The sequence below is a fragment of the Hemiscyllium ocellatum genome, chromosome 15 (assembly GCF_020745735.1).
Source record: "Hemiscyllium ocellatum isolate sHemOce1 chromosome 15, sHemOce1.pat.X.cur, whole genome shotgun sequence".
Taxonomy (NCBI): Eukaryota; Metazoa; Chordata; class Chondrichthyes; order Orectolobiformes; family Hemiscylliidae; genus Hemiscyllium; species Hemiscyllium ocellatum.
In genome coordinates, this window is record NC_083415.1 from 58262192 (window position 1) to 58281076 (window position 18885).

Here is an 18885-nt window from a genome sequence, read left to right on the forward strand (position 1 = left end):
ATAAAGTCCCACATAGGAGGTTAGTCAGCAAAATTAGGGTGCACAGTATTGGGAGCAAAGTACTAACTTGGATTTAAAGTTGGTTGGCTGATAGGAGACAAAGAGTAGTGATAAATGGCTCCATTTCGGAATGGCAGGCAGTGACCAGTGGGTTACTGCAGGGATCAGTACAGGGACTGCAGCTTTTTACAATTTATGTTAATGATATAGAAGATGGTATTAGTAATAACATTAGCAAATTTGCTGATGATACTAAGCTGGGTGGCAGGGTGAAATGTGACGAGGAGTTAGGAGATTACAGGGTAACCTGGACAAGTTAGGTGAGTGGTCAGATGCATGGCAGATGCAGTTTAATGTGGATAAATGTATGGTTGTCCACTTTGGTGGCACGAACAGGAAGGCAGATTACTACCTAAATGGAATTAATTTAGGTAAAGGGGCAGTACAGAGAGATCTGGGTGTTCTTGTACACCAGTCAATGAAGGTAAGCATGCGGGTACAGCAGGTAGTGAAGAAGGCTAATAGCATGCTGGCCTTCATAACAAGAGGGATTGAGTATAGAAGCAAAGAGGTTCTTCTGCAGCTGTAGAGGGCCCTGGTGAGACCACACCTGGAGTACTGTGTGCAGTTCTGGTCTCCAAATTTGAGGAAAGACATTCTGGCTATTGAAAGAGTGCAGCGTAGGTTCACGAGGTCAATTCCTGGAATGGCGGGATTACCTTACACTGAAAGACTGGACCGACTGGGCTTGTATACCCTTGAGTTTAGAAGACTGAGAGGGAATCTGATTGAGACATATAAGATTATTAAAGGATTGGACACTCTGGAGGCAGGAAACATGTTTCCGCTGATGGATGAGTGCCGAACCAGAGGACACAGCTTAAAAATACGAGGTAGACCATTTAGGACAGAGATGAGGAGAAACTTCTTCACCCAGAGAGTGCTGGCTGTGTGGAATGCTCTGCCCCAGAGGGCAGTGGAGGCCCAGTCTCTGGATTCATTTAAGAAAGAGTTGGATAGGGCTCTCAAGGATAGTGGAATCAAGGTTTATAGCGATAAGGCAGGAACAGGATACTGATTAAGGATGATCAGCCATGATCATATTGAATGATGGTACAGGCTCGAAGAGCAGAATGGCCTACTCCTGCACCTATTGTCTATTGTCTAACAGATTATAGAGGCCTTCATTACTGCCCTGAAAACTCAACATGCATTATAGCTTTCTGTACCATTTATATTTGCAACCGACTGTAAGTGAGGTATTCACCATTTTGTAGCTTACTGTTAGAAAAGCACTGAAGATAGGGCTGCCATTTAAAAATTCTCATTGTTTTTCAAATCCCTCAGCAGTGCTTCCCTTTCTCTATTATGTCCAGCCCCACCACCCTCTGCAATCATCCAATCCTGATTATTCTGACTCCTGAATTTTGATTGGAACCTAAGTTTTAGCCATCCAGCCTTAAGCTCTGGTTTCCTTCTCTATACCTCTTCACCTCTCTACCTCTCTCTCCTCCTTTAAGATGTTCCTTAAAACAACTTCTCTGCCCTAAACTTGTTTTGTGCCCAAGTATCTTTTCACATGGTGTACTGTCGAATGGTCATTGAGATGTGTAGTGCAGAAACAGACCATTTGGTCTAACTCATCCATGCTTACCAGATATCCTAAATTAATCTAGTTCCATTTTTCAGCATTTAGCCCTTATCCCTCTAAACTCTTCCTATTCATGTATCCACCCAGATGCCTTTTAAATGAGGTAATTGTACCAGCCTCCACCACTTCCTCTGGCTCATTCCATACAAACACCACCCTCTGTGTGAAAACGTTGCCCCTTAGGTCCCTTTTAAATCTTGCCCCTCTCATCCTAAATCTATGCCCTCTAGTTCTGGCTTCCCCTTCCTTAGGGAAAAGACCTTGTCTATTTACCCTATCTGTGCTCCTCATGATTTTATAAATCTTTATAAGGTCACCCCTCAGCCTCCGACGCTCCAGCGAAAACAGCCCCAGCCCATTCAACCTCTCCCTATAGCTCCAATCCTCCAACCCTAGCAACATCCTTTTCTGAACCCTTGTTTGATATGGTTCTTGTGAAGCAGTATTTTATCAAAGCAAAGCTTCTATACAAATGGAAGGCATTGCTGCAAGCTGTTGTTAGTGATGTGTGTAGTTTCCTTGTTGTTTGGAGATGTCTGATTGGAATTAGGAAGCTACAGAGGAAGTCCTGGGTGTTTTGTGATGTAATTTTTGCCTGCATAGCCTGGATTAGAATCCCACCCCACCCTCCGCCGTTTCACTGGCCTATGTTGAGTGAAGGCTTTAGGACCATGGAGCAACCTTAAAATGATGTCATGGAGCTGCTGCTCACTGGTTATATATTGAATGCTGTGGGTGAGGTTGCAAGTCAAAGGAGGAGAGAAACATTTAGAGAACTGGATGGAGGCCTGAATGTAGCCAAGATTCTGTTGGCAGATTCTAACAATCTGTTCAAAACACATGCAGAGAATTATGTGCAATAGACGACTGGCATCAGGCTAGTCTTTTTATGGAATAGTTTTCCCCCTAAGAATTTGTACTCAAGAATCTGTGCCTAGGTACCTTTATACCTAAGTTGGCCCCATAAGTGGTGAATTGTAAACTTTTCACTGTACTCAAGTGAGTGCATGTGACAATAAAGCTAATTCAATTCACTAACGTAACAGTAAGATTACAGCCTGGTATATCTTTGACTACCATATATTATAATGTTTCATCTTAATATTTAATAAATGGTGCAATAAATCCAAGACAGTAGGCAGTTCTTGTCTTCTCCTTGACCAGCTGTCTTGAACTCAGACTCAAGTAGAAATCTTTCCACTCAGTGAGGAAACAAGTTGACCTCATTTCTTGTAACTGATGAAATGAAGTGAAATGGATAATCCTCTCATTATACATTGCTCCTGATTTTCATTCCCAAATTGAAATATAACTCATGCAAATGCATGACGAGGGACTGACTGACTGACTGGACAGGGTGTAGTTATTCCTCAAAATCAGGGTAACATGAACTGCTTCTTCCTTTCCATTCTAATTATCCACAGAGCATAGCAGTTTCATTACAGGCCTTAAACTGGACAACAGCAATGGTGTCATTCCAGAACAATGCTGCTACAGTTGGTCTAGGTTTATTGTGATAAATTCATTATCCCAAGCCTTGTACAGATTTACAAAGCTGAGCCAAAGTGTTCCTGATGTCATCCTGAATCCCATTCCCCGTGAGATTCCATGGTGAAAGAATTTGCATTTATGTTTCACTGAACTCCCAACTTGGTAATAAGTTACAAGTTTTTCTAGTGTCATCACTGTAAGAATGCAAACCCTACCTCAAAGCCATTATTGATTCTGTTACACTGGTACCATCAATGAGTTAAATGATAAGCAATACATCCCAGTTTTAAATTCGGCTTTGTGTTGAATTGATTAATATCAGTTGAGGGCTCTGCAATTTAAAAATAAAAATCACGTTGCTGGCAAGGTTGCTATTTGTTGTCCAATTCTAACTGTCCTTGAACTGAATGGCTTGCTCATCCATTTCAGTGGGCAATCAAAAGTCAACTACATTAATACAGACAAAAAAAAGTAGACAAAAAAAGACAAAACAGCATCCAAAGAACTATGCATCCTGGAAATCAGAAAAATTACAGGAATTACTGGAAAAACTCAGCAGATCAGGCAGCATCTGTGGAGCGAAAACATTGTTAATATTTCTAGTCCAGTGATCCTTCTTCAGTATGGAGTTTTTGCTGAGTTTTTTCCAGCATTTTCTTATTTTCTTTTACATTCATGCAGATCTGGAGTCACATGGAGGCCAAATCTGGTAAGGAGGGCAAATTTCCTTCCCTAAGTGGTTTTCCCAGCAATTGACAGTGGTTACACAGTCACCATGGATTAACTGGTTTTTAATTCCAGATCTTTATAAAATCCAAATTTCAGAGTCTGCCACAGGAGGGATTTGAGCTCATGTCATTCCTAGGGCATTAACAGGGACCTCTATATTACTAACCCAGTGACCTTACCACTGTGCCACCAGCTCACTTTCAGTGCTCTGGGCCAAGGTCGAGATAATGAACAATGTTTGCCATCTCCTAGCCCTTCCCAGTCACCCAACTCATCTGTGCTAGAAAGCAGGCAAAAACAAGGTCATCCTGTGTTCAGGTAGCTATGCAGCAGTCACGGTCCAATAGTTGGTTCTCTTGGAAGGTCATAGAATCCCTATAGTGTGGAAGTAGACCATTGAGCCCATCAAGTCACACTACCCCTCCAAACAGCATCTCTCAACCTCTACCCCTGCATCCCTCCATTTCCCATGGATAACCCACCTAGCCTGCACATCCCTGGACACTACAGGCAATTTAGCATGGCCAATCCACCCTAACCTGCACATTTTTGGATACAGGAGGTAACCAGAGCACTTGGAGAAAACCCATGCAGACACGGGAAGAATGTGCAAACTCCACACAGACGGTCACACATGTTTGGAATCAAACCCAGATTCCTAGTGCTGTGAGGCAGCAGTGCTAACCACAGAGGCACTGTGCCATAGTGTGCACTTAGGAAGACTACTGGGAGCTTCCTGAACTGGTGAATCAATACTGCAGCACCTTTAGAAGGTGAGTAAAGAGAAGTTACATTGTACCTTTGCAGCAAATGAACATAGATTCCCCTCATAGACATTCGTTATGGTGAACAATCTTTACTTTCCATATGATGCCCTGACAAATAGTTTTTAATCCACCTGTTATAACACACCTCTGGAATAGGGGGGACTTGAACCCTGGACTTCCTGGCTCAGAGTTAGGGATCAAAGTAATTATACGTCAGGGTCCAACTGTGTGTGCAACATAAGTAAATGCCACAGGTTAATTGGAGTTTGTCAGCTTTTGATGGCCTACGCTGGATAAATCAGATAATTAGTTTAACGAGGAGCAAATTCATTTGGATTGCCATCAGCAGTCAAGGATTCTACTGGCTTGACATATTTCTCCCACGTTCCTGTATCCTCTCCACCTCGCTATTTCCGCCTTGTAAAGCATAATTCAATTAAGGTAAAAGTTGACCCAAATCAGAATAATGAGATAATGCTCTTTGTTGTTCTGAGGGGTGGAGCACTCAACCATGTGAGCAAGTGCAGAGCTGTCAGCTTATTTCACTCTCTGCTTGATGTGATCTGAGTTAGCAGCTTGCAGGCTGCTCATCTGCTTGCTGTGTTGTAACAACAAAAAAAGAGAATGACAATCGATTCGTGAGCACCCCAAGTTAGCACCTTTGATGTGTGACTCTGGCGGGTCCTTACTGATGGTTGAAGCTGTGAACCAAACACTCCTCCTTATTCTTTATTGAGCTGATTCATTCAGGATCAGCCGGATTAACAATTGTGTTGCTAACTCTCGTTCTTTTGTCCCTCAAACAATCCCTCAGGAATTGAATAAAGGTTCCCATTCATAAAGTCTAGGGAGCTATCTAAACGCCTTGTCACGAAACCTGGAATAATGGAACCCTTACTACTTGTCACTTGTCACTATCAATAGCTTCGAACTAATCAACTAATACCTGTAAAACGGTCTTCAGGCCTTTCATCGACAAATTGATTATGATAAACATTCAAATAGGAAACCCACATATTTCTTTTAAGTAGTTTCAGACAACATGGCTTCCATTAAACAGTGTGCACCAATGGTGCCCATATAGTTCCTCAGCGATGATCTCAGGTGGGCATAGGGTAATGGGGTTGCTAACTGGTGATCCAACAGCTATGTGTTAGCAAGGGCACATAGTCCCGCTCAGCATTGGCAATCGATCTATCTCTCTTAAGTTAATAGTCACAACAATAGTATGCATTCATATAATGCCTTTAACTTAATACCCAAACCAGGTATGCGCATCACCAGAGTTCAATCAGGCTCAATTTGACAGTGCATCATGTAAGGTGATAATAAGACAACTGGGTGATGGGATTTAAGGAGTAACTTAAGAGGTAGAGAGCCCGAGCAGTAAGGCCACTACATACGCCCTGATTCTCCGATCAACTACCAGGAAGGGGTCTGAGCATCAGACTCTTCTCGCCCTGACTTAATCAGGCACACTGGCACTGACAAATCTGAAATGGGTATTCCTGCTCTGCCCGCCTCTCTCACACCAACATGTGCTCACCAGTGGGCTTCATGAAATGCCATCTTTTGGGCTTGATTAAATTTATGAAGAAGAGGAAACTGATCTGGTCCAGGCTGATTAAAAATGTATTACTTGGAAGTCATGGTATTGTAGCCGAGCCAATTATTTGACCTGAAAGGTTTTGCACTCAACAGCTGATTGAGATTGGAAGGATTACATCAGCTCTTTCTTGTCTACTTATTCAGCCCACATACAGAGAGGTTGTTGCAAGTTGTTACTGTGTTTAAAATTGTGGAATCTCTTATGTCTTATTCTTTGTGAAACTCTGTTTCTTTATTTGAGAAAATGGCAACATAGTAGGATTGTCCCTAGATTGGTAATTCCAATTCCCAATAGTCTGGGGTCATGGCATTGAATCCCACCACATCATTTAAAATAAAACGCTCGTTTCAATGGTTAATGTCTTGAGTCCATTATGATTATTCTTGAATTCCAAAGAAGTCACAGCAGACTTGAAATATTAACTCTGCTTCTCTCTCCACAGATGCCGTCAGACCTACAGAGATCCTCCAGCATTCTCTGTGTCTGTTTCAGACTTCTAGCATCTGCAGTATTTTGCTTTTAGTTTCATTGGTGACCAGGTTAACTATCATCAGTGATCCCAAAATTCTATCTGGTTCACTATTGCCCTGTAGGGAAGGACACTGCCACCTTGACTTGGTTTAGCCTACATCTGACTCCAGATTCAAGGCAGTGTAGTTGACCCTTTACTGCCCATTGATATGGCCCAAAGGTTGGTTAAGAGCAATTACACTGCTATTAACACGGTTCCAGGGGGCACAAAATGATACCATCATCCCATGAAAGATAAAGAAAATGAAATGAGCATATACATCTTTCATTAATGACACAGTAGAGAAAACCAGAAAAAAAGCTCCCTGAACTTTCCACTACTGTACATTGGACACGGTTTGATGAAGCGCTTTAGTCCGAAATGTTGATTTTCCTGCTCCTCGGATGCTGCCTGACCTGCTGTGCTTTTCCAGTACCAGTCTAATCTTGACTCTGATTTCCAGCATCTGCAGTCCTCACTTTCGCCTATCAATGGTACAACCAAGATAGGGACCTCACTGTATCAAGGGTTGAAAAATGTACATGCACCCAACTGCTTGGAGTCTCTATAATAGACCTCAATGTTCTTAGGCTGGAGAGAGGAAATATTAACCTCTACCTCAGAGCCATATTACCACTTTCACCCAAACCCGTTGATGCCTTTAATATCTGAGGAAGAATACCTATGAGGTCATAGATTTGTTCGGTGAGCTGGTATGTTTTTCTGCAGATGTTGTGTCACTTTGATGGAATACATCATCAGTGCGTCTTCGATTGGTGTTGGTGATCAAACCTGCCAGATATTTCAGTCTCTGTTTGTTGGTATTTCTGGTTCTGTATCTGAGTGGTTTGCATGTGGGGCCCAGTTCACTGTGCTTACTGACTGAGTGCTGGTTGGAGGGCCAGGCTTCAAGGAATTCTCTGGCATGTCTCTGTTTTGCCTGTGCTAGGATGGTTACATTGTCCCAGTTGAATTTGTGCCCTGCGTTGTCTGTGTGACTAGAAATGAGATAGTGCTGGTTGTGTCTGGCAGTAGCGAACTGATGTTCATGCACCTGTTTGATCAGTCTAAGAATACCTATCTCTTTCTTGAATATATTCAATGACTTTTGGGCGGCACGGTGGCACAGTGGTTAGCACTGCTGCCTCTCAGCGCCTGAGACCCGGGTTCAATTCCTGACTCAAGGCGACTGACTGTGTGGAGTTTGCACGTTCTCCCCATGTCTGCGTGGGTTTCCTCCAGGTGCTCCGGTTTCCTCCCACAGTCCAAAGATGTGCGGGTCAGGTGAATTGGCCATGCTAAATTGCCCGTAGTGTTAGGTAAGGGGTAAATGTAGGGGTATGGGTGGGTTGCGCTTTGGCGGTTCGGTGTGGACTTGTTGGGCCGAAGGGCCTGTTTCCACACTGTAAGTAATCTAATCAGACTCAGCCTCCACAGCCTTCTATGGTCGAGAATTCCACAGATTCACTATCCTTTGAGTGATTTTTTTTCCCTAATATCAATCCTATCCTACATCCTGAGACTCTGTCCCCTGTTCCTAGACTCCCCAAACAGGGAAACCTTCGTCCCTGCAACCAATCTGTCCAGTCCTATTAGAATATGATACACTTCAAATTTCCTCTCATCCTCTGAACTCTAGCAAATACAGGCCCAGTTAATCTATTCTCTCCTCACCAGGGGAGTACTGACCACCCTCCCGGTGTCAGCCTAGTGACCCTCCCTCTATGGGAGACTAAAACAGCACACAATCAATCACATTGCTGTGGGTCTGGAGTCGCATATAAGACCATTAGACATAGGAGTGGAAGTAAGGCCACTCGGCCCATTGAGTCCACTCTGCCATTTAGTCATGGCTGATAGGCATTTCAACTCCACTTACCTGCACTCTCCCCGTAACCCTTAATTCCTTGCAAGGTCAAGAACTTATCAATCTCTGCCTTGAAGACAATTAATGTCCCTGCCTCCACTGCGCTCTGCAGTAAGGAGTTCCACAGACCCACCACTCTCTGGCTGAAGGTATGTCTCCTCATTTCCATTCTAAATTGATCTGCTCTAATTTTAAGGCTGTGCCCACAGGTCCTAGTGTCCCCACCTAACGGAAACAACTTCCCAACGTCCACCCTTTCTAAGCCTTGCATTATCTTGTAAGTTTCCATTAGATCTCCCCTCAACCTTCTAAACTCGAACAAATACAATCTCTGGATCCTCAGCCGTTCATCGTATGTTCAGCACGTTCAGGATAGATTGAGTGAATCCTTAGAAGAGTATAAAGGCAGTAGTAGTATACTTAAGAGAGAAATCAGGAGGGAAAAAGGGGGACATGAGATAGCTTTGGCGAATAGAATTAAGGAGAATCCAAAGGGTTTTTGAAAATGCATGAAGGATAAAAAGGTAACTAGGGAGAGAACAGGGCCCCTCAAAGATCAGCAAGGTGGCCTTTGTGTGGAGCCGCAGAAAGTGGGGGAGATACTAAATGAATACCTTGTATCAGTATTTACTGTGGAAAAGGATATGGAAGATATAGAATAGAGGGAAATAGATGGTGACACCTTGAAAAATGTCCAAATTACAGAGGAGGAAGTGGTGGATGTCTTGAAACCGATAAATGTGGATAAATCCCCAGGCCCTGATCAGGTGTACCCTAGAACTCTGTGGGAAGGAAGAGAAGTGATTGCTGGGCCTCTTGCTGAGATATTTGTATCATCGATAGTCACAGGTGAGGTGCCGGAAGACTGGAGGTTGGCAAACGTGGTGCCACTGTTTAAAAAGGGTGGTAAAGATAAGCCAAGGTATGATAAACCAGTGAGCCTGATGTCAGTAGTGGGCAAGTTGTTGGAGGGAATCCTGAGGGACAGGATGTACATATATTTGGAAAGGCAAGGACTGATTAGGGATAGTCAACATGGCTTTGTGCGTGGGAAATAATGTCTTGCAAACTTGATTGAGTTTTTTGAAAAAGTAACAAAGAAGATTGATAAGGGCAGAGCAGTAGATGTGATCTATATGCACTTCAGTAAGGCATTCAACAAGGTTCCCCATGGGAGATTGGTTAGGAAGGTTAGATCTCATGGAATACAGGCAGAACTAGCCACTGGCATACAGAACTGGCTCAAAGGTAGAAGATAGAGGTTGGTTGTAGAGGATTGTTTTTCAGACTGGAGGCCTGTGACCAGTGGAGTGCCACAAGGATCGGTGCTGGGTCCTCTACCTTTTGTCATTTACATAAATGATTTGGATGCAAGCATAAGAGGTATAGTTAGATGACATCAAAATTGGAGGTTAGATTACTTACAGTGTGGAAACAGGCCCATTTGGCCCAACAAGTCCACACCGACCCGCCAAAGCGCAACCCACCCATACCCCTACATTTACCCCTTACCTAACACTACGGGCAATTTAGCATGGCCAATTCACCTGACCCACACATCTTTGGACTGTGGGAGGAAACCAGAACACCCGGAGGAAACCCACGCAGACACGGGGAGAACGTGCAAACTCCACACAGTCAGTCGCCTGAGTCGGGAATTGAACCTGGGTCTCAGGCGCTGCTAACCACTGTGCCACCGTGCCACCCACAAATGCGTAGTGGACAGTGAAGAGAGTTACCTCAGATTACAACAGGATCTTGATTAGATGGGCCAATGGGCTGAGAAGTAGCAGATGGAGTTTAATTCAGATAAATGTGAGGTGCTGCATTTTGAGAAAGCAAATTATAGCAGGACTTATACACTTAATGGTAAGGTCCTTTGGAGAGTTGTTGAACAAAGAGACCTTGGAGTGCAGATTCATAGCTCCTTGAAAGTGGCGTTGTAGGTAGGTAGGTAGGATAGTGCAGAAGGCATTTGGTATTCTTTCCTTTATTGGTCAGAATACTGAGTACAGGAATTGGGAGGTCATGTTGCGGCTGTACAGGACATTGGTTAGGCCACTGTTGAAACATTGCGTGTAATTCTGGTCTCCTTCCAATTGGAAAGATGTTGTGAAACTTGAAAGGGTTCAGAAAAGACCTACAATAATGTTGCAGGGTTGGAGGATTTGAGCTATAGGGAGAGGCTGAACAGGCTGGGATTGTATTCCCTGGAGCGTCGGAGGTTGAGGGGTGACCTTATAGAGGTTTACAAAATTATGAGGGGCATGGATAGGATAAATAGACAAAGTCTTTTCTCTGGGGTGTGGAAGTCTAGAACTAGAGGGCATAGATTTAGGGTGAGAGGGGAAAGATATAAAAGAGACTTAAGGGGCAACTTTTTCACACAGAGGGTGGTACGTATATGGAATGAGCTGCCAGAGGAAGTGGTGGAGGCTGGTACAATTGCAACATTTAAGAGACATTTGGATGGGTATATGAATAGGAAGGGTTTGGAAGGATATGGGCCGGGTGCTGGCAGGTGGCACTAGATTGGGTTGGGATATCTGGTCGGCATGGGCAGGTTGGACCAAAGGGTCTGTTTCCCTGCTGTACATCTCTATGACTCTAAGACTCTATGACCACCAATAGGTTTGCTTTTTATTTTTGAAATTAAAAGTAATCAAATTCTAGTACTTGCTGTGGTGGGATTTGATTCTTAAATCCTGGAACGTCAGCCTGGCACTCTGGATTAATCGTACAGTGACATCCCCACTTGTATCACCACCATTGGGGAATCTCATAGAAGCATATGAAATCCTGATGGGACTGGACAAACTAGATGCAGGAAGAATGTTCCTGATGGTGGGAACTAGGGATCACAGTCTAAGAATAAGGGGGAAGCCATTTAGGACTGACAAGAGGAAGAATTACTTCACTCAGATTTGTGAACATGTGGGATTCTTTCCTACAAATGCTGTTAGGGCCAGTTTGTCAGATATATTCAAGAGGGAACTGGACGTGGCCTTAGCAGCCAAAGGGATTGAGGAGTACAGAGAGAAAGCGGGAGTGGGAGACTGAGATTGCATGATCAGCCATGATCGAATTGCATGGTGGTGTAGGCCCGAAGGGCTGAATGGCCTCCACCTATTTTCTATGTTTCCCCTCCTTCAGTCTGTAAGAAGGATTAGAAAGCTATTGTGACACGATGTCCAGACTGGCATGTTAAAAATAGACAAGCATTTTTTAAAAAATTGCAGATAATAGACTGTTAGAGAAATTTACTAGGAAGCAAGGAGGGGAGAGAAAGATGGAATGACAGAAACCTGGTCACTGCAGCAGGAATGAGGATGACAAGAGGGTGAAATGACAATGACAAGCTCAGAGAGGAGGAAGCCATGACATTGATTAATGATATTGTCATACTCTGTACTCTGTCCGCACGTGAACAACCAACAGCTCTGCTCAGAGTGTCTGGTCCAACAGAGTCAGAGGCGAACTTGCTGTTTAATTGGAGGCAGCCCTCCTGTGCTCTCCGAAGGTGAATCAGAAAGAAATGCCACACAGAGCAGGCAGAGACCAGCTTCTATGGCCCCTGGCTGTGATCATTCAAATGAGACTCTCCCACATTGTGTTCTTTCAACACAACAAATGGAGCAGGTCGGAACATTTTGAGTTAAAAGAGCAGCATGAAAATTTTATAGATATCTGGCATCGCGTGTGCTGTGACCAAGATCATCTCCAGTATTCACCTTAAAGGTGAATAAATGTGTCTAAGAAAAGATTGAAGGCTGAGTCACATGTCTCCAGCTTGAACTCTCCTGTTATCTTTTTTTTCCTTTTATATTCATCCCAGAATCCTATTTACAATACTTATTCTTTCAGAAACCCTCTCAGTGCCATGACACAGCATCTCTTGTGGAAATAACGTGCAAAATTACTGCAAATAAAGATTTACATTTCGATAGCACCATTCACACCCACAGCTGCTTCAGTACTTTTGGAAGAGACATTATGAAAATAAGATCCATTTTTTCGAGAATTTAGAAGGTTAAGGAGTGACCTGATCGACATTTCAAAATATTGTCACAAAAAGACAGGGTAGATTAAAACAAACTATTTCCACTGGTTGGGGATTCTAGAACTAGGGGACAGACTTTGAGAATTAGGGCCAGATTGTTTGAGATGTTAGGAAGCAGTTCTACACACAAAGGGTGGTAGATGTTTGGAACTCTCTCTTCTACAAAAGGAAATGGATATTAGAACAGTTGTTCATTTTAAATCTGAGATACAACATTTTTTGTTAAGCAAAGATATTAAGGTATATGAGCCAAAGGCAAGTACATAGAATTAGGCCACAGATTAGCCATGATCTCATTGAATGGTGGAACAGGTTCGAGGGGCTGAATGGCCTCCTTCTGTTCCTGTGTTCCTATTTAAGCCAGGTCTCACAAAGAGCAATGAGATATCAAGCAGACAACTGACCAGCGCATTGGGGGAATCCCTCTGCTTTTCTTCAGAATAATGCAATGGGATCTTTTACAGAGGAAATCGTATCTCACAACATTGATTCGGTTTTTTGAGGAAGCAACCGAAAAGATTGATGAGGGCAGAGCAGTAGATGTTGTTGATATGGACCTTAGTAAAGCTCTGGACGAGCTTACATGTGGTAATTGATAAAGTTAGATCACATGGGATTCAGGGGGAGCTTACCAATTGGATACAAAATTAGCTTGATGCCAAACGACAGAGAGTGGTGCAGGGTTGTTTCTCGAAGAGGAGGCCTGTGATCAGCGATGTTCCACAGGGATTGGTACTTGGTCCACGTTTGTTTTCATTTATATAAGCAATTTGGATGAGGTTGAGGAGACATGGATAGTAAATTTATGGATGACACAAAATTGGTGGTACTGTGGACAGTGAAGAAGGTTATCTAAAATTACAAAGAGTTCTTGAACAGTGGGAGTTTAATTTAGATAAATGTGAGGTGCTGCACTTTGGAAAGACAAATCAGGGAGGACATATACACTTAATGGTAACATCCTGGGGAGTGATGCTGAACAAAGAGACCTTGGAGTGCAGGTTCATAGTTCCTTTAAAGTGGAGTCCCAGGTAGACAAGATAGCGAAGCAGGCATTGAGTATGCTTGTGTTCTTGGTCAATGCATTGAGTATAGGAGTTGGGAAGTCATGTTGCAGCTGTACAGGACATTAGTAAGGCCACTTTTGGAATATTGCATTTAATTCTTGTCCCCTTGATGTAGGAAGGATGTTGTGAAACTTGAAAGGGTTCAGAAAAGATTTACAAAGATGTTGCTAGGGTTGAAGGGTTTGGGCTATAGGGAGAGGTTGAATAGGCTGGGACTATTTTCCCGAGAGCATCAGAGACTGAGGGGTGACCTTGTAGAGGTTTATAAAAGTCATGAGGGGTATGGATAGGGTAAACAGACAAGATCTTTTTTTCCTGGGGTTGGAGAGTCCAGAATTGGAGGGCATAAGTTTAGGGTGAGGCAAGGAAAAATTTAAAAGGAACCTAAGGGGCAATGTTTTCACGTAGAAGGTGGTGTGTGTATGGAATGAGCTGCCAGAGGGAGTGGTGGAGGTGGTATAATTACAACATTTAAAAGGCATCTGGATGGGCATATAAATGGGAAGGATTTAAAGGGATATAGGCCAAATGCTGTCAAATGATACTAGATTAATTTAGGATATCTGGTTGGTATGGATGAGGTGGACTGAAGGGTCTGTTTCTGTGCTGTACATCTCTATGACTCCATAACTCTATGAGTAACATGCACTGTGGATAAAGGAGAGCCCATTAATGTACTGTTATTGGATTTCCAAAAGGCATTTGACAAGGTGGTAATCAAAAATTATTCAATTGTAGGAGCTCACGGTGCAAGTGGTTAGACATTCGCGTGGACATATGATTGGCTGGCTAAGAATACGCATATATGGTCTTGTTCAGATTGACAGGATGTGACGAGTGGGGTTGTGCAGAGGTCTGTGCTGACCATCAGTTCTTTACAATTATATCAATGATTTAGACGAGACAATTAAAGGGATAGTGGTTAAATTAGTAGAGGATACAAAGTTAGAGAGGTAAAAGAAACAAAGAACTGCTGATGCTGGAATCAAACATGCAAACAAAAATTGCTGACAAATCTCCATAGATCTGGTAGCATCTGTGGTGAGAAAGCAGAGTGAATGTTTTGGGTCCAGTGTCTCTTCTTCAGAGAGGAAAGTATGTTGTGAAAATTGCATAACAAGGATGCAGATGGATTTAGACCAGCTAAGTGATTGGGCAAGAATTTGCCAAATGGGGTATAACATTGGAAAGAGTTGTTCACTTGGACAAGTAAAATAAAAAAAAAACAAAGCTGTCAGATGTGGGAGTTTAAAGAGAGTTTAAGGGTTACTGCGGATTATATCTGCCATCAATGCTGTTGGATATGAATCTTATCAGATCGAATGGATTAGTTGGAGAGACAGTTAGAAGCGATGAGGAATTTGCAACAGGAACCGCACGTGATGGATGGCAGTTATAGGAAGGGGGGAAAGTCTCAGATACAGTCACATAGATGGGTTAACTCCAGGAAGGGTAAGAGAAGTTGGCACCTATGGCAGGAGTCTTGTGAATCTACCCATTTCAAACTGGTATGCTGTTTTGGAAAATGTAGGAGATGATGGATTCTCAGGGGAACGTAGCACGAACAGCCAAGTTTCTGGTATTGAGACTGGCTCTAACACAACGAGGGGTACATCGGCTTCCAAGAGATCAGTTGTGTTAGGGGATTCTGTAGTCCGAGATACAGACAGACGTTTCTGTGGCCAGAGCGAAAAAGCAGAATGGTGTGTTGTTTCCCTGATGCCAGGATCAAGGATGTCTCAGAGAGGGTGCAGAATGTTCTCACGGGGAGAGAGGGGCCAGCAGGAGGTCATTGTCCACATTGGAACCAACAATATAGGAAGGGAAAAGGTTGAGATTCTGAAGGGAAATTACAAAAAGTTAGGCAGAAATTTAAAAAGGAGGCCCTCAAGAGTAGTAATATCTGGATTACTCCCAGTGCTACGAGCTAGTGAGGGCAGGAACGGGAGGATAGAGCAGATGAATGCATGGCTGAGGAGCTGGTGTATGGGAGAAGGAGTCACATTTTCGGATCATTAGAATCTCTTTTGGGGTAGATGTGACCTGTTCAAGAAGGACAGATTGCACCTAAATTGGAAGGGGACTAATATACTGGCAGGGAGATTTGCTAGAGCTGCTCAGGATGATTTAAACTAGTAAGATGGGGGGATGGGGTGGTGGGGGGCGCGGGTGGGGGAACCCAGGGAGATAGTGAGGAAAGAGATCAATCTGAGACTGGTACAGTTGAGAACAGAAGCAAGTCAAACAGTCAGGGCAGACAGGGACAAGGTAGGACTAATAAATTAAACTGCATTACTTCAATGCAAGGGAGCTAACAGGGAAGGCAGATGAACTCAGGGCATGGTGAGGAACATGGGACTGAGATATCATTGCAATTACAGAAACATGGCTCAGGGATGGGCAGGACTGGCAGGTTAATGTTCCAGGATACACATGCTACAGGAAGGATAGAAAAGGAGGCAAGAGAGGAGGGGAGTGGCATTTTTGATAAGGGATAGCATTACAGCTGTGCTGAGGGAGGATATTCCTGGAAATATATCCAGGGATGTTATTTGGGTGGAACTGAGAAATAAGAAAGGGATGATCACCTTATTGGGGTTGCATTATAGTCAGAGAGAAATTGAGAAACAAACTTGTAAGGAGATCTCAGCTATCTGTAAGAATAATAGGGTAGTTATGGTAGGGGATTTTAACTTTCCAAACATAGATTGGGACTGCCATAGTGTTAAAGGTTTAGATGGAGAGAAATTTGTTAAATGCGTACAAGACAATTTTCTGATTCAGTATGTGGATGTACCTTCTAGAGAATGTGCAAAACTTGACTCACTTTTGGGAAATAAGGCAGGGCAGGTGACTGAGGTGTCAGTGGGGGAGCACTTTGGGGCCAGCGACCATAACTCTATTAGATTTAAAATCGTGATGGAAAATGTTAGACCAGATCTAAAAATTGAAGTTCTAAATCGGAGAAAGGCCAATTTTGACGGTATTAGGCAAGAACTTTCAAAAGCTGATTGGGGCAGATGTTCGCAAGTAAAGGAAAGCATACCAAACACCTTCTTCACTATCCTATCTACCTGTGACTCCACTTTCAAGGAGCTATGAACCTGCACTGTGCAATTGGCTGGAAAATGGGAAGCTTTCAGAAATGAAATAACCGGAATCCAGAAAAAATATGTTCCTGTCAGGGGAATGGAAAGGCTGGTGGGTATAGGGAATGCTGGATGATTAAAGAAATTGAGGGTTGGGTTAAGAAAAAGAAGGAAGCATATGTAAGGTATAGACAGGATAGATCGAATGAATCCTTAGAAGAGTATAAAGGAAGTAGGAGTATACATAAAAGGGAAATCAGAGGGCAAAAAGGGGAGATGAGATAGCTTTGGCAAATAGAATTAAGGAGAATCCAAAGGGTTTTTACAAATACATCAAGAACAAAAGGGTAACTAGGGAGAGAATAGGGCCCCTCAAAGATCAGCAAGGCGGCCTTTGTGTGGAGCTGCAGAAAATGCGGGAGATACTAAATGAGTATTTTGCATCAGTATTTACTGTGGAAAAGGATATGGAAGATATAGACTGTAGGGAAATATATGGTGACATCTTGCAAAATGTTCAGATTTCAGAGGATGAAGTGCTGGATGTCTTGAAACGGATAAAGGTGGATAAATCCCCAGGACTTGGTCAGGTGTACCCGAGCACTCTGTGGGAAGCTAGAGAAGTAACTTCTGGTCCTCCTGCTGAGATATTTGTATCATCGATAGTGACAGATGAGGTGTTGGGAAGATTGCAGGTTGGCAAATGTGGTGCCACTGTTTAAGAAGGATGGTAAGGATAAGCCAGGATACGATAGACCAGTGAGCCTGATGTCAGTGGTGGGCAAGTTGTTGGAGGGAATCCTGAGGGACAGGATGTACGTGTATTTGGAAAGGCAAGGACTGATTAGGGATAGTCAACATGGCTTTGTGTGTGGGAAATCATGTCTCACAAACTTGATTGAGTTTTTTGAAGAAGCAACAAAGAGGATTGATGAGGGCAGAGTGGTAGATATGATCTATATGCACTTCAGTAAGGCATTTGACAAGGTTCCCCATGGGAGACTGGTTAGCAAGGTTAGATCTCATGGAATACAGGGAGAACTAGCCATTTGGATACAGAACTGGCTCAAAGGTAGAAGACAGGGGGTGGTGGTGGAGGGTTGTTTTTCAGAATGAAGGCCTGTGACCAGTGGAGTGCCACAAGGATTGGTGCTGGGTCCCCTACTTTTTGTCATTTACATAAATAATTTGGATGCGAGCATAAGAGATACAGTTAGTAAGTTTGCAAATGACATCAAAATTGGAGGTGTAGTGGACAGTGAAGAGGGTTACCTCAGATTACAACAGGATCTTGACCAGATAGCCAATGGGCTGAGAAGTAGCAGATGGAGTTTAATTCAGATCAATGCGAGGTGCTGCATTTTGGGAAAGCAAATTTTAGCAGGACTTATACACTTAATGGTAAGGTCCTAGGGAGTGTTGCTAAACAAAGAGACCTTGGAGTGCAGGTTCATATCTCCTTGAAAGTGGAGTCGCAGGTAGATAGGATAGTGAAGAAGGTGTTTGGCATGCTTTCCTTTATTGGTCAGAGTATTGAGTACAGGAATTGGGAAGTCATATTGTGGCTGTACAGGACATTGGTTAGGCCACTGTTGGAATATTGCATGCAATTCTGGACTCCTTTCTATCTGAAAGATGTGAAACTTGAAAGGGTTCAGGAAAGATTTACAAGGATGTTGCCAGGGCTGGAAGATTTGAGCTATAGGGAGAGGTTGGGGCTGTATCTGGTTGGCATGGACAGGTTGGACCGAAGGGTCTGTTTCCATGCTGTATGTTTTTATGGCTCTATGACTATCATTTAAAGGGAGAACAATAACAGAATTCTGAGAGGCAGAGTGAGCTGGGTATTCTAATGCATGAGTCATGCAAGGTTAGAGCATTGGTACAGCAAGTGATTGAGAAGTTGAATGTCATTTTTTTTTAATTAGAGGAATCTAACACAAAAGTTCATCAATAAAAATATATGCTTCAGTCATATAGTGCATTGGCAAAACCATATCTTGAATACTATAATAGAAACAAAATACTGTGGATGTTGGAAATC